Here is a 14,984-nt window from a genome sequence, read left to right on the forward strand (position 1 = left end):
GCCAGGGCAAAGTCCTGCTGTGCATTCACATCCAATGAGAAGAAGCCAAAGCACCAAAGGTGGTGAAAAATGTTCTTTCTTAGCTTATTTTAAGGCCGCCTGAGAGTTTACTAAGCGCCTGAAGTTTTGTGTTTCTTTGTTTTGAAGTGGCCGCTGAGCAGCAGAGGTGCTTTGCTGCTGTGGCCCGTGGTGCCCTGCATTGCTTCGGTGCTGGCTCAAAAGCCATGATTTTGAGGGAGAAAGGATATGATTTACTCAGAGGCAGATCCAGGTTAAGCCAACCCTCTCCTTGAATTCCGAAATATATTTTAAAGTAAATATCCAATGGTTTTACAGTGAAATTATTCATTTTTATTTTACAGTTGTGGTAAGGGCAAGGGGAACTAATAGACAGCAGATCTCCATAGCAAAAAAAAGGCTATTTTAGGCCTGAATTTTTAAGGTTAATTATTGATATCCTCTGAAATCAGAAATTTTACACAGGACCAGATCTCCACTGCATGATTTCTGGTCACAAGAGATGAGCGTAGCCAAGGGGAAGTGACTCATGGCTGCCTGTGGTTGAAATTAATGAGATTTTTATCTGGAAATATTCCTGTGAGTGCCTTTTTCTTTGTAGTGTGAGTCAGGACAATAGCATGGAAATCATCCTCGAGGAAAACGGCGACCTCAGTGTGATGGCTGCAGAGCCAGGATGCTCGCCATGATCAGCGCTGGGACAGCTGAGCTGTGGGTGCAGGAATCCCTGTGATCACCCACGAGAGGCTTTATTACAGGCAAAAAGGAGAATATGAGGGAAAAGGAAATTGGATGGGGGAGTTGAGGTGGGACTTACATTGCATGTTAACTTATTTATTGCAGATAGGAAAGAGTTAACTGCAGATTTCCAAAATGATTCCAAAAGCACTTTCACGTTGTGCATCATCATCTCTGCAAGGTCTTACCAGGCTGTAAGCAGCCCGATGGAGCTGTAGGCATCCCTGTTCATTGCAGGGGAGTTGGACAGGATGACCTTTAAGGGTCCCTTCCAACTCAAGTGACTCCATGATTACAGGAGAGCTCATTTTAATGGAGGGGAAATCCTTCCCAACCTGTGCTGGCTGCTGCCTTCCCAGGGAGAAACAGCAGCAAGAAGGAACCATGCGGCCTTGCGGTGCTTCGGATCCCAGCCCCGCCAGTTTGGTTATTGATGGAAAGCGGGTGGCGGTGCTTTGGGAGCCTCCCACAAAGGCTTGGAGGCCTCGTGCTGCACGTGCGTCACTGAGGCTGTTTTTATCTGTGGGTTTTCCAGCACGCTGAGCAATGTGGGGTCGCCCAGGAGGGACCCTGGTGGGATCTCCCCTCTGTGTGAGTCACAGTCGTGCCGTGGGAGCGCTCCGGCACGCTGCACTCTTCAACTGTGATTCATGGCACTCTGGTAGAATAAATAAGACGGTGCTGCACGCAGTGCAGAAAGGTGTCAGGGCAGTGGCACCGCCAGCAAACAGCAGTGGCTGTAATGCAGCTGGCAATCTCCTAAATAGGGCGGAATGCCTCGCCGCATCCATGCAGAGATGTGGTCGCTGCTCGGTCCTGCATGTGCCAAGCAAAGATGCTGGGCTGATGTCATTGCACTTCGGAGCGGGTTTGCTGGAGCCCGAGGATGTTTGTTAGCAGTGCAGGGCTGGCACTTCTCAGGCTGAATTTGCAGGGTGATTCAAACGGCAAACAGCCCCGTTTGTCTGGATGGCTCCCAAAAGCAGGGTAACCCGGGTCACTGCTGCAGAAGGTGTTGGTGATGCTGGTATCCGAAGCACCATAGAGACAAAAATCAAGAGCGGATTTTTTAACAGGATCCAAACGAATTATGTCTCTAAAATCGGTTGTTTGGGGGAAAAACTTCAGCTGTCATTGCTGGTACCTGAGTGCTGGTGAGTCATCCAATTACGTCCCTGAGTCTGGGAAATGGAGAACGGGAGGCTCGCTGCCTGCTCAGCCAGGGAAGCAATGCTGCTGCAAAGCCTCACGCGTGGCTCAGGTTGTCTCTTCGCTCCAATTTAATTGTGGCTTTGGCCAAAGAATGTCTCCAGGTGCTGCTATGGCTCTGCCCAGGTGGGCTCCTGCAGCACCGTGGCCACATGGCCCTGTGAGCTCAGTGATGCAGCAGGAGAAGCACTGCAGGAAATGTGCAAAGGGGAAGAGCTCGGTGTCTGCTGGGAGCTGGGTGTGAATGCACACCTTTCATTCAGTCTGCTCCGTCATTAAGGACACCATGCAGGTAACTGTCTCTTCTCAGAGCAAGGCAACACTTCAGGTGGAGATGCACACAGGTCAGCCAAAGAGAGGGGCAGAGGTGAATGAGCGAGTGTTAAATGAGCTGAGTGCTTAATTGCCAGTGCATGTCTGTTCCCCCCATTCCTTGGGCTTCAATCTGTCTTTTTCTCAAACCTTCAAGAGAGAAATAGCATAGGGCAGCATAATTAGTGAGTACTCCACTGCATCTTACATTGCTGTAATGTTGCCTTTCCTTCAAAATAAAGCAAGAAAGAATTCCCCTCATTTGATTACATGTTCTGTTCTTCCTTTCAAGCTTGTCAACGTGAAGCACGGAGCTTGCCTAATCCCTTCTTGTTATTTAATTACGTGGCGACGGTGAGCTGCTCTGGCTTCTCTCCATGCCTCAACACTTTTGGCACTGCATTGTTCCCCGGCCTCCATGTGCTCCAAAAACCTGTGGGTGAGGGACACACATCCCCGCACCCCAGCCTGCAGGGTGTCACTGCTGATTTGCAATGGCTGCAGCTCTGGAGAGGGCCAGTGTCTCCCTCACGAGGCCCATGACCTCTGCATTGACATTTCATCCTCTGTGGCCCTCAGCAGTTTAAGTGTGATGCTGGTGAGGAAAGGAGAAGATCATCCCCACGGCCTAAAACACCATGAGTCAAAGGAAGCAGGTTTCCATCACGATGGTGAACATGCTTAAAGCAAAAGTGTTCTGGGTGAGGATGTACTGGAGGTGGGATGGAGGAGTGATGGTACATGGATCAGCTTGGATCCATGGCTTCACACACTCTTCTTTAGCCATGAAGTAAGCACTGCAGAGGCATTAAATGTTGTGCTTTTCACTGCCAGCCTCATTGCCTGTACCAACATAGCTTTGCCTTGGTGCTGATATGGACGTTGTGGGGCTGCCACTGTGGTGCTGGAAGTCAAAGCTGGGCCACAGCACTCTCATGGGAGAGCTTCAGAAAGGGTAAAGGATTTTGGCTGGGATGTGGTGCTCATATTTTGTAGGCTTTGGGCATCCCCACCTAAATCTGTGGGGGATGGAGATTCTGTTCTCCTCTGCTTCCATTTCATTTTGTTCGCTTTATTTGGACCCCATCACAGCATTTCTCAGGCTCAGGCCCAGCACTTACCAGCAGTAGCACAGGAATTGATTTCAGCAGAAGTAGGCAATTCCCTAAATTATTAATGCTAATAGTGGACAAACCACAGGGCATAGGCAAAAATAAACAAGACAAACAAGACAAAGAGCTGGAGAAAAGCAGGAGGAACAAGCATCTCACATGCAGGAATCCGCACTGTGAAGACATGCTTGATGCATATCCCAAAATCCTGCTTGGGGTGGGATGCCACTGTGCTGTCCCCATCCCTGAGGCTGCCCGGTTCATACAGGCCATGCAGCTCAGTGTCAGCTGCCTGCTGTGTCCTACTTGTGCTTCTCAGAAACCCTCTGTGTTTTTAGCTGATTTGCTTTGACATCAGCAGCCGGCAAGAAGTTCTCTGTGTCGGGGTGCGTGGGAGTGCTATGTGACACCTTAATCATGCTAAACAGGAACACACATTCAGATTTCCTCGGTGTTTCAAAGAAATGTGATTTCCTTTGTGCTGCAAAGAAAGAGTTGAGTTGATTGCGACTGGCAGAGGAGATGGGCTGTGTTGTGGTGAGTTAGGGTGCCAGGGAAATAAAGGACCCTTTGCTTCCTAGCTGCAACTCTCAGGGTCTGGAATATGGGATGAAACAAAGGTAGGGAGGATTTGCAGAGCAGGAGGTGATGTACAGCGGGCAGTGTGCTCCTGTGAGCTGTGACATGCACACAGGTGAGGCTCGATTTTCTGGTGTGCTCATCTTGCTGATGGTTTTGCTCGCTTGGCTGTGCTCACCTTGAGGCACATGACCAGGTCCCTTTTCCATCCTATAATGCTATGGTGCTATGACTCTCTGATTCTGTGATTCTAGGTGTGTGCCCCACAGCCACGTGCAGTATTGCCCACGAGGCACTGCCATGGGACAGCTGTGCTTCCCACCAGGTTCACCACCACGTGGCAGCTGTTGTTGCAATCCCTGCCCAACCATTTGAGCTTTCAGCACCGAATTAGGAACTGCCCAAAGCTGCATGCAAGAAGTAGGTCAGTGGAGGCAGCAAGAAAAGGCACTGTTGCAGTCTTGGTGCATCATCAGGGTCCAGTCCTGCTCCTTCTGGCAGAGCCAGGTGTCCATTTCTAAGCCTGGGGGGACTGATGGCATTTCAGAGCAGTGGGTGAGCACTCATGTGAAATCACCTGTGTGAAAATGCAGTGCAGGCAATGCTAGCTGTGCTGCACTGAGATCACTGCAGACGTGTTATTTTGGGACAGCATTCACACTGTGCTCCTTACCCAGACAAAACGGCGATTGACGTCATTTTTTCCATAATGTTGCTTTTATTTGAAATCATATCTATACATCTTGTACAAATCAACCTAATAATAAGCGCTCGTGACAGATTCTACTTATGGATTAGTTTTGGAATTTAGTTTCTAGACGTGATTTGACTTCAGTTGGAATTACATCCATAAAAGGGCTGCAAAAACAGAGGGCAAATGCGAGAAAATAGGATTTTGTCTATAACTCAACATATTTGTTTGTGGAACCCTTAACGATGTTTTAATCTTCCATGTGAAAACTGCCTCATCACCTCTTGATTTACAGCATTTTCCCTTGCCTTTCCTCTCTTCTACTCCGTTGGTATTTCTTACAAGGCAGGTATTGTCAAACCTCTTTCTTCAAACATATAATAACCACCTTTTGTATGGAACAGGCATATAAATTACTCAGCTTATATGACAGAACAGAAAATAAAGAGCTGAATATCTGGCAGAGATGCCAGAGAGTGATGTTATTATAACCTTCCTATGGAAGATTTGCCAACAGCAAGTTACGCCTTGGTGAAATAACCAATGACAATGTTTGCAGGAGAAGGCTTTATTACACCAAATATTAAGAAACATCGTAGTATGTTGTACTTGCAGACCAATCTCACCTCTAACCTCATCAAGATGTTCAATAGCAACCCTTGCTCATAATAGATGCGATTTATTGCTTAAATGGACCACAGGTGTGGAAAGACAAAATCACAGGGTTTTGCTTGTCAGTTCTACAGCCTGCTTGAGTAGACCTTCATGGGAATTTTCCTACATTGCATTTTTGGTTCTTTTTCAAGTGAAAAATTTGAAAATGTGCAGTTTTTCAGTTTTCCCTTAAGCAAACGACACCAGGATCAGAGTAGTTCCAAGGCGGAATGATCCAAAGGAAACCAAATTACAGTGCTTGATGTTGACCAGTTTAAAACATCTGCCCATCTTTGCTGGTGCTGCCATCAGACATACGGGCTTCATGCCCAAGTGCCTTGCCCCTAGAGCTTCTGCACTTCCCCCAATAAGCTGTAGGCATCTTTTGGCCGGAGCAATGCAGCCCATGCCTGCAGCCAGCAAACAGAGAGCCCACCTGCACCATGTGGTAGTAAGGAGCAACATCAGCAGCAGCTCCTTCTGCTTAGTTTGCTGGCAGGTGGCAGCAAGCAGCTGACCTGGGGTGGATGGAGGCTTAGGGTCAGCCTGGCTGGAGCAGAAAGAGCTGGGAGCTCTTGTTGGTGCTCGGTGGCGATGTGCAGTGGGTGCAGTGCTCCATCTCCTGGCAGCCGCTCTGATATGCAAGGGAAGAGCTCCAGCTGCGGTTTGGCCTGGTGAGATGCTGCGTGGCAGCGTTTCTTTCTTCGTAAAATAATTGCTGAATCCAACAGGCTGAAATTCGTTGGTCAGGTGCAGCTGAAATCTCATTGCTGAGCTCTCTCTGACCAAAGCATGGAAGCCCCATGAGGGTACTGGCTGCTCTGTATCACTACCCCCTGGTACAGCTACCCAGCCCTTCCTGTTTGCTTATGGTTTTCATGCCTTTATAAATATTTGCTCATCTGTTTTAGGGAGGATGAAAACGTGCAGGCTCACTCTTTGCTTTAGGTAAACTTTCTGCTAAAAGTCAACCGGTGCGTGACAACAGGGCGAGAGGGAAATCAATTCTCAGGTAGATTTTCAAACATTACCATTTTCCTGTTCACCTGCTGATGTTCAGTGTGGGAACGTGAAATCGGTGGCTGTACTCGAGCTGCCTGCACATGGCCAAGCACAATCTCTGCTGCCCTCACACGGCGCAATCGGGGAAGGAAACTGGAAATGGAAGCTTGTGAAAGGGTTAGCGATGTGAAGCACCCAAATGCCAGATCACCGTATCGTGGGATATGGGCCGTGCTCACAGATAGGTCACATATGCAAGAGCAGATTTGAGGAGATAAGCTGCTAACCTAGCCTATCTCAAGCTGGCAGATTGAAGAAGCTGAGCTAATAGCTGAGTTTGCTCTTTAATCCATCTTTGCTGTAAACTATCTTGAAAGATCACCAAGCAGTATGCAGGCTGTGAGCATGAGCTAAATGAGAAACGCTCACCAAGTCACTGAGAAACACAGGAAGACAAGATTCTGAAGCCCAAATAGCACAGTGCTGGCATGTCTGTACAAAGTGCAAGGCAGAAGGAAGGCAGCCCTCACTTTCTGGTGCCAGGCAAGCAGAAAGCTGGGTGTTAATCTGGATTAGTTCCTGATCCAGTGCACTGTACAAATGCTGTGTCAGGGAAGGCTGCTCACAGCAAGGGAGAAAGAAAACGTGCTTCTTTCTGTATTTTTCTTTCTTTTTCCAGTTTCAGCTGAGCTGTTTTGCACAAGGAGATACTTCAGTGTCTCTTAGGGTGTTCAGAGGTTTCCAGTTTTCCCTGAAAAGATCTCATTTTAAACTGAGCTACCAGAAAGTGATGGTGCGATGCAAGGGGATCTGTGATCCTGAGCTGGCTCCAGGGGAGGCTTATCCACCTGAAGGTGTTGGCTTAACACAAACCCAACTGCTGGGAAGGATCTTTCAGCAGTTGCAGGCTTGGGATGCGTGCCTGGCTGCCTCTGCTCTGCAGCCAGAGAAGACCCTTGGGAAGAGCAGAGGTCAGTGGTGAAGGTGGGGTGAATGTGATCATGTCGTGCAATTCCATCTCTGTGGGTGTGCCATGGAAGGAAAGAGTTTGTTTTGCTGGCTGCTGTGAGGCTTTCCAGCTGCTGGAGGGCTGGAGCTGACCCTGTGTTGGTTGCTGCTGAGCGTCTGGAGGTAGAACTCCTAACGCAGTTACACTCAGCTGCTAAATTATGTGAGCAACTAGTCTGAAAGCACAAATAAGGGTGCTTAGAAGACAAGCCAGTGACTTGCAAGCTTCTGTTGAGGTAGCAACACTTACACTAGAGGAATTCCAAGCAGAAAGTCTGCTAGTACTGGATGCAGGCAGTGAGTGGCATCGTGGTATTGTGGATGGAGCAGTGCAGCAGCAGCAACTGCTGCTTTGGACACACAACAGAGGCAGAGCAGAAAAGCAGCTGTGCTTTCCCCTGTGAACTGAGCTCTGTACCTTCTCTGTTGTTCTTAGAAATGGCTAGCACAGGTCATGAGTACATCTGAAGAAGGACAACAAAGCTGGTGAGGGCTTTGCAGTGCAGGTCTTATGAGCAGTGGATAAGGGAACTGGGATGGTTTGGTTTGGAGAAAAGGAAGCTCAGGGGAGACTTCACTGCTCCCTACAGCTGCCCGAAAGGAGGCTGTGGAGAGCTAGGATTGGCCTCTTCTCCCAGGTAACAGTGGCAGCACAAGAAGGAATGACCTCAAATTGCTCCAGGGAAGATTAAGGCTGGATATTAGGAAACATTTCTTCTCGGAGCAGTGATGCAGTGGCACAGCTGCCCAGGGGGATGAGGGTCAGCATCCCTGGAGGTGCTCTAGAGCTGTGGGGATGTGGTCAGTGGGCAGATGGGGGTGAGCTGGGGTTGGACTTAATGATCTTAGTGATCTTTCCAACGTTAATGGTTCTATGAACCTGATGATGATCGCTTGGTGCATTTGGAGTCGCTGGTTTAGCATTAAAAGAGTGACTGTAGGAGGTGCTGAAAGAATGGGTACAGATTCTGGTGCGTGTAATAAAAGAAGTGTTGGGGTGTGTGCACATAGCACTTGTGATACTTCAGGTACTGCGGGTAGAACTTTATGGATCTGAATCACGCAACGTGTTGGTGAAGGTGATGATGGCAGAAGGGAAGGGAACCTGAGCTGCCCACACAGACAAACGGGAACTTTGGCCCAGAGCACAGAGGGGTGTCTTGGATAGTATTTATCTGTGCATCTCAATTTTATGGCCTTGGTTGCAGAATATTTGCACAGTGACATTTTTCAATGATTTTTTTTTTTTTTTTGGCCTACATTCCTCTCTTCAGTTCAGAAAACCAAACTCATATCAGTGAAACAAAGCAAACACCTTTCCTCTAGGAAGAGAATATGGTAAGAGGAGCTGTACCTGAGAACTAGGGGCAGGAGGGGCTGGGCTGCAGCACGTCTGCTGCTTTGAGCTGCCAGGACACAGCTCATAACTTCTCATCCTAGGAAAAGCAATAGGAGGGATGTATAAATGTAACGGGAGATAGATGAGTAGGAGCACGACTTGGACAGCCTCCTTCTGTGTTGTATTCTCGATGGCAGTGCCAGCATATCATCCCCTCTGATATGTTTTATTATCTGTAAGTACATGATAAGGCCTGTATTGTTTTAAAATTCAATTTATCACGGTAATTTCAAACCCCACTGCTTAATATTGACTTTCTTTTTATTACATAATCCTTTGCCTTCAGGAAACCAGCAAAAGCAACATTGAAGTTGATATAAACAAATAATGTTTTAAAACATTCTTTTTTTTTGCTAACACGATTCCATCGTATGGTGGCTGAGAAACCAGAAACACAGCTGAGTAAGCTGGCATACTGGCCTCAGAACTGCAAATGGTTTCTGCAGTGTTGTACTCTCTCAGATTTGGTTTCAAATGAGCAAAGAAAATGAGCCTAATGATGTCTGCCCCCATGGGCAGCAGTGGCTCGATGGTGGTCCTGGATCTGGCAGTGCTTCCAGTCTGATCTGATGCTGCAAAACCGCAGCACAGCCTGAGCTATTGCTCTCAAGGACCCTAGCAAACCCTACAGAGATGGAGTGCTTGTGTTTGAGGTTTGAGAGTATGTTTTCAGAACAACAAGTCAGCTGCTGAAACGTGCCTACAGTTTCTAAACAAACTTCCTCTGTGAGTAAACTAATATTGTAGCCTTGGCAGATCTCTTTTCTCCCTCTGTAGCAGCCCAGCATTCAGTGCAAGAAGCATGGCCCTTTTGTCCTTGCCTTTTCTAAACAAAAACACATCCAGGAGGATTCTGTGATTCTATGATTCTATGACTGCTGGCCTTCTCCGTCTCAAGAGAAGACTGATTACAGAGCATAGCCATTGTGTCCTGCTGGAACAAGTCTGTCCCCAAACCATTTGTCTTTGCTTCAAACAGTAAAAATGAAAAGAAGGAAAGGTCAAAGCAGCACGACATGGGAGCTCTACACACACTGAGAAGCAATTGCATTTTGTTTTATCTTCAGCTGATGCAACTTCTTCTGTAGAGCCTGACTTTCGATACAGTGATTAATTAGCACCTTTTTTTTTTTCTCCTTGCAAATCAATTGTGATGTGGCTTAATTCATTTTCAGGTATTCATAGCTGCCTTAGCAACACAGATTTTCTGTTTCCCTCCACCACAGTAAGAACCAGCCTGCTGACCATGAGGATTCTTCAGTCAAATTTGAAAGCACACATTGCTTTGGGTAACAACCAAGTCAATTTTCCAGCTTCCTCATCAGAAGTCAGACGTAACCAACCTGTGCCACATGCAGCTTGAGTTCCAGGTATCTCAGCCAACCATGCTGCTCAAGGACTATTGCTGAACTCTTCTGTGTGTTTTTATTGCATTCATTTTTCATGAGCACCTACAGCAGTAAAGATTATCAGCTAGCTTAAGGTTAATAGGTAACGATCATGAAAGGCCAAATTAAAAGTTGTTTCATAATTTAAAGACATACAGCCAATCCTCTTTTCCTCCACTTGCAGTGTTTTTAATGCCAGCTGTCAATCTGTGTTCTCAGATACCTTCGCCCTCTTCTTATCTTCATGAGACAACCCTGAAACTGCTTCCTTCTTTGCTGCATGTTTGCGTTCTGGCAGATCAGGACGATTTTATGGCACTTGCACACACTTGTGCCAGCACCAGACACCAGGGCAGAGCTGCAGACAGGGGCAGCAGGAGAAGGAACTGCCTGTTTCCGTTACAAGTGCTGGGTGAAAGCTCCACTCCAAGTTGTATTCATAGAATCATAGAGTGGTTTAGACTGAAAGGTGAGTTCTAATTTTGCATGTTTTTAATCTAAGAGAATGGTTTTCTTGCTTGCGTTTGTTTCCTGAGAACAACATATAATAAAAATATCTGTCTTTTAAATACCCAGCCCCAGACTTCCTGACTGACCCACTGCAAACCTCTGCTGCTCTGCACTCATTATTTCCTCTCTTTGAAAAAAAAAAAAAAGAGAAAGAAAAAAAAAGCACAGACAAACCCACGATCTGGTAGCACCTTGCTCTCCCAGTTAGCTCACCTCTCATTTTCAAGCTGCTCTTAACAAGGCAGAAAGCTAAAGAACACCCACTTCTCCAGCCTGGGTCCTGATCTCCCCACCAAAGAACTCTCTGATATTCCCTGTAGGAGGAGGCTGAAAACCTTCTGTTTTTCTTTCCCTGTTAATAGGAATTTCCTTCCGCTGTATTTTTTGCTTGGCTGTTTTCTTATCAAAATCCATCCTTTCTGCAACAATACTGCTCTTGCAATGCTAGGAGTGACAGTGGAGTTTGTTTTTAATCTGATCAACAGCTGAGATTTATTTACAGATATACCTACGTATATGTGTTTACTTGTAAATCTATAACATCTGATTGCTATTTGAGTACAGATCACTAGAAAATTAGCATTATTCAGCTTCAACATTTTCATTGTATTCAGTGGGAACAAATTTTGGTCAGAATTATGTTTCCTTTTTCTTTCAGCCTATTTCCAGCTGAGCTGACAAGCAAGGAGTTGTCCTCTGGCACAGCCTTGAAATCCCAGTTTCCATGTGTAGCTATTCGTTTCCATACAGCATGAGGCTGAACGCAGGCTGTTTGCTAAACACACACCTCAAACCAGGAATAAGAGCTTTTAATTTCCATGTGTTCCTTTCCGGATTAAAGATATGAAATGTTTTACCTCAAGCTCAGCTGCTGGCATTGGCAGAGCCCACGAAACTCCCAGCATTTGTCAAAAAAGTGAGTTATGATCATTTTTAGTTACATACGTCTTAAAATCAGGAACAGAGGGCACTGCAAGGGCTTACAAAGCAGAAAGCAAAGAATTGAAAATTTGCCCAGAGAACATGAAACCTGTTACAATTGCTGCACCTATCTCAGGTTGGGCATTATTAATGAGTTATTAATGTCTGATGCTAGTGACACATCATGAAAGAGCTCAGCCCATGAAGATTGTAATAGTGTCCTGCTAGTTAAAAGTGACATACTTCATGTGTTCCACTTTCCTTCTCATAACTTCCTTTTTTTTTCTTTTTTTCTATTAGTGACAGCCAGAACCAAATCTGTGCTCCTGAAGGAGGAAGAGAGCATCATAAAAGGTGGCAGGTTTATTTAAATCACATTTAGTGTTAACAAACAGCTCAGGCTAGTGAAAACACGATCAGAGATTTTGTATGCTTAAGGGCTATTAACAGTATGCTTCTACCCAGGTGGAATCAGAGTACAAAGAGGAAGAAACTTCCATTTGATGCTGCCTAGCTAATCTCAGCAGTACATCGCTCGTTACTGTGCCCAGGATTGAAGGTGAGCTCTGTAGTGCTGCCTTTGAGACTCAGTGGAGCAGCTCTCCTTCACAACAGGGGCAAATAATTCCAAGTGTGTGGCAGGAAGGCTCTGGAGTGAAGACTGGGGTTTAAATTACCCAGTTTTCCATGTTCTTTTCTCTGTTGGAAAAGTTCAAAAGTAACATTTGCTCTTGAAAGAGTTCACACAACGTATAAATTTAGATTTTTCAGTCAAATGTTGCTGATTGAGAAAGTGTTGGTAGAGTTGGTACTTCTAGATGTACCGCAAAGTGTGTGAATTCATAGCACAAATAAAATGTGCTGGGAGGTGCAGGAGGCTTCTTACACATGGTTTTTAATGTATGTGAAATAATATGACTCTACCAACGTATGAAAGCATGGATTTGGGAAACGGAGCATGTCATGTAATAGGTGATACACGTCTGAATTTCTGAAAAATGGGTCCTTTGCAGAGGCTTTTCTGAAGAGGTGAAGTTAAATTGAGTCAGCATGGGTACATGAGCCTCAGTGGAGTTGCACAGGTTGCAGTGTAAGCTAGCAGAGCACACTGCTGACACTGACAAGCAAGAATACAAATTTATTCAGGTTTTTAGTCATTAGTAGATACATTATCTGTATTTTCTCCTTCATTTACCCCCTCCTTTAAATTGTTAATAAATACGTTAGCAAGACTGGGCCCCCAAGCCAGGGTCTGTCATAGCTCACTCAGTACCAACTCCCACCTTGATCTGTTGACGTACAGATCTCTCATGCTGTATATCAGGAAGATGCTTATCATCACAAGTAGAACAGAAGGTTTTGACCCTTTTATGTGACTCACTCAGTTATAACTACAGTGCATAAGGATAACAGCCGTTGCGATTATGATTTGCATTCTATGCAACCATGCTGATCCTGGAGATACACCAGATGGATGCTCTTCCAAGGCACACGTGCCTGCAATGCATATCCCATCTGAGTCTCTCTCATCCTACCCCTATTCAGAAAATAAATCACTCAAGTACCTCACAAAGTTTTCAATCTTATTTTCATTTCAGTGAGATTTTGATGTGTGCTTTGCACTATTTCATGCCTATCTGTAAATAGCAATGTGCTCTTCTCGTTCCACAGCTCATGCTAAAGCTTTGGTTGTCTGGAAGGCTCTCCAAAACTTTTCTGATGTAGCGTGGTACAGATTAAAGGTGATCTTTGCATGAGTGAGCACTGATGCAAGAAACTTCTCTTCCCTTCCTGTGTGCCCTGAGGGAAGGCCTTGGCCAGTAGTAAATCCTTGCAGTCAGCCATGGAAAGAACAACAAAAAAAAAGACTGGGCTATGTCTTTCTAATGGTCCCATAGGGACTTCCACCTGCATCAGCAAAGTCAGTGTTAAGAAGGTTTTAGCAGGATGAGAGGAAAATGGGAAGCTCTCAGTGTTGCTCCCACAGCATGGTGCTCCATCAGGACAGCAGCCTGTGGCTTAAAAACCACAGGAGGAAAGTTGTAGTGGTTCCATGTCCTGCTGAGACCTTGTTGAGACTGAATTGATCTCTACTGATGGTGCTGGAGAAGAGCTGCTGGCACTGGGGCTGTGGAGGAAATATCTACACTGCCTCATGTTTCAGCTGAAGGTATGATTGCTGGCCCTATAAGTATAGTGGTGTTTTGTGTAGCCAAGCAAACCAGGCCAAGTCACTGAGCAAGGAGTTAGCAGGTGTGCAAAAAACCCACACTTAGTTCATGTGTTTTTACATCTGCTTTTAGTTTTGTATCAATCAGCCCAAATCACATGACAGAGTTTCTGCTAAATTGGAACTTTAAAAAAACATGGTTCTGAGAAATGAAAGTTTTCTTCTGCAATAGGGAGTTTTGCTGTGCAGAAATGCCATTCCTCACAGTACAGGAGGTCATGGTGTGAAGCTTGGGGATGTGCTCTGCCCCAGGCTGGCTGCTGCTGGGGACCTCTGCAAACCTCCCTCTCCACACCTCGGTTCCTTTGGAAACGTGAAAAAAATAATTTCTATTCTGTTTTAAAAAATGTTTTGACACCTGCAAATGAAAACCGCTGCAGAAATGCTAAGAGATGTTATTGTACCAAGTGTACGAGGACAGAAGGCAGTAATTTCTCAAAAGATTTTTTAAACGTAGGGCCTGCAAGTAACGAGGGGCAAAGTCAGTGAACCGAGAAGCAGCTGAATATCGTACGGCTCAGATCTTGCAGCAGGCCAGCCAGAGCTATGACTTCCCTTCCTTCCTGTCAGCTTGTTGCTAGCTACTTCAGTTTACCTTAAATCAATATTTACTTTATTATTTACAGTATTGTGATGGTGACAATAATTTACCAAAGTTATAATGAAAATATTTCAACAGTGGAATCAAGTGAGCACCGGAGCACTTTTCATGAGAAATGCACTGCCAGGAGCCCAAACTCCACCAGGCTGAGATGTGCTGAGGCTGCCACAGCTATCAGTGAACTTGCTTGAAGGTGGCTGCTTGGGAAGTTCATTATTTGAGTTGTGCAGCTACAGCTGGACAATATCCTCCAAGTTCCTTGTGCTAATGGCTCTCTAATTTGTATTTCCAATGGGAATCGACAGGATAAAACTATTCAACTTTGTCCTCTGCACAAAAGCTTTATTTTCTTTGTGGCTCCTGTAGTAGTTGGCACTAGTTTTGTGACCGTTTTTTATTGCATGCAGGAGGCCACCTAGCCAGGCCTGTGATCCTCTTTGACGCCTTGCTTATTCTTAAGGGGAATTAATCAACACTTCAGCACCAAGTAAAGGCAGTAAGACAGGGCTGAACCTTTCGATACTGTAATTAAAAAGTGTCAATGTCAATGTCCTTTTCAAGGTATTTATGACTGAAGTGTAAAAGCCTTCAAGTCGGATGGCAGGAGCTGCT

This window comes from Centrocercus urophasianus, unplaced genomic scaffold (assembly GCF_019232065.1).
Source record: "Centrocercus urophasianus isolate 14NV4802_14NV808 unplaced genomic scaffold, USGS_Curo_1.0 seq_2, whole genome shotgun sequence".
Taxonomy (NCBI): Eukaryota; Metazoa; Chordata; class Aves; order Galliformes; family Phasianidae; genus Centrocercus; species Centrocercus urophasianus.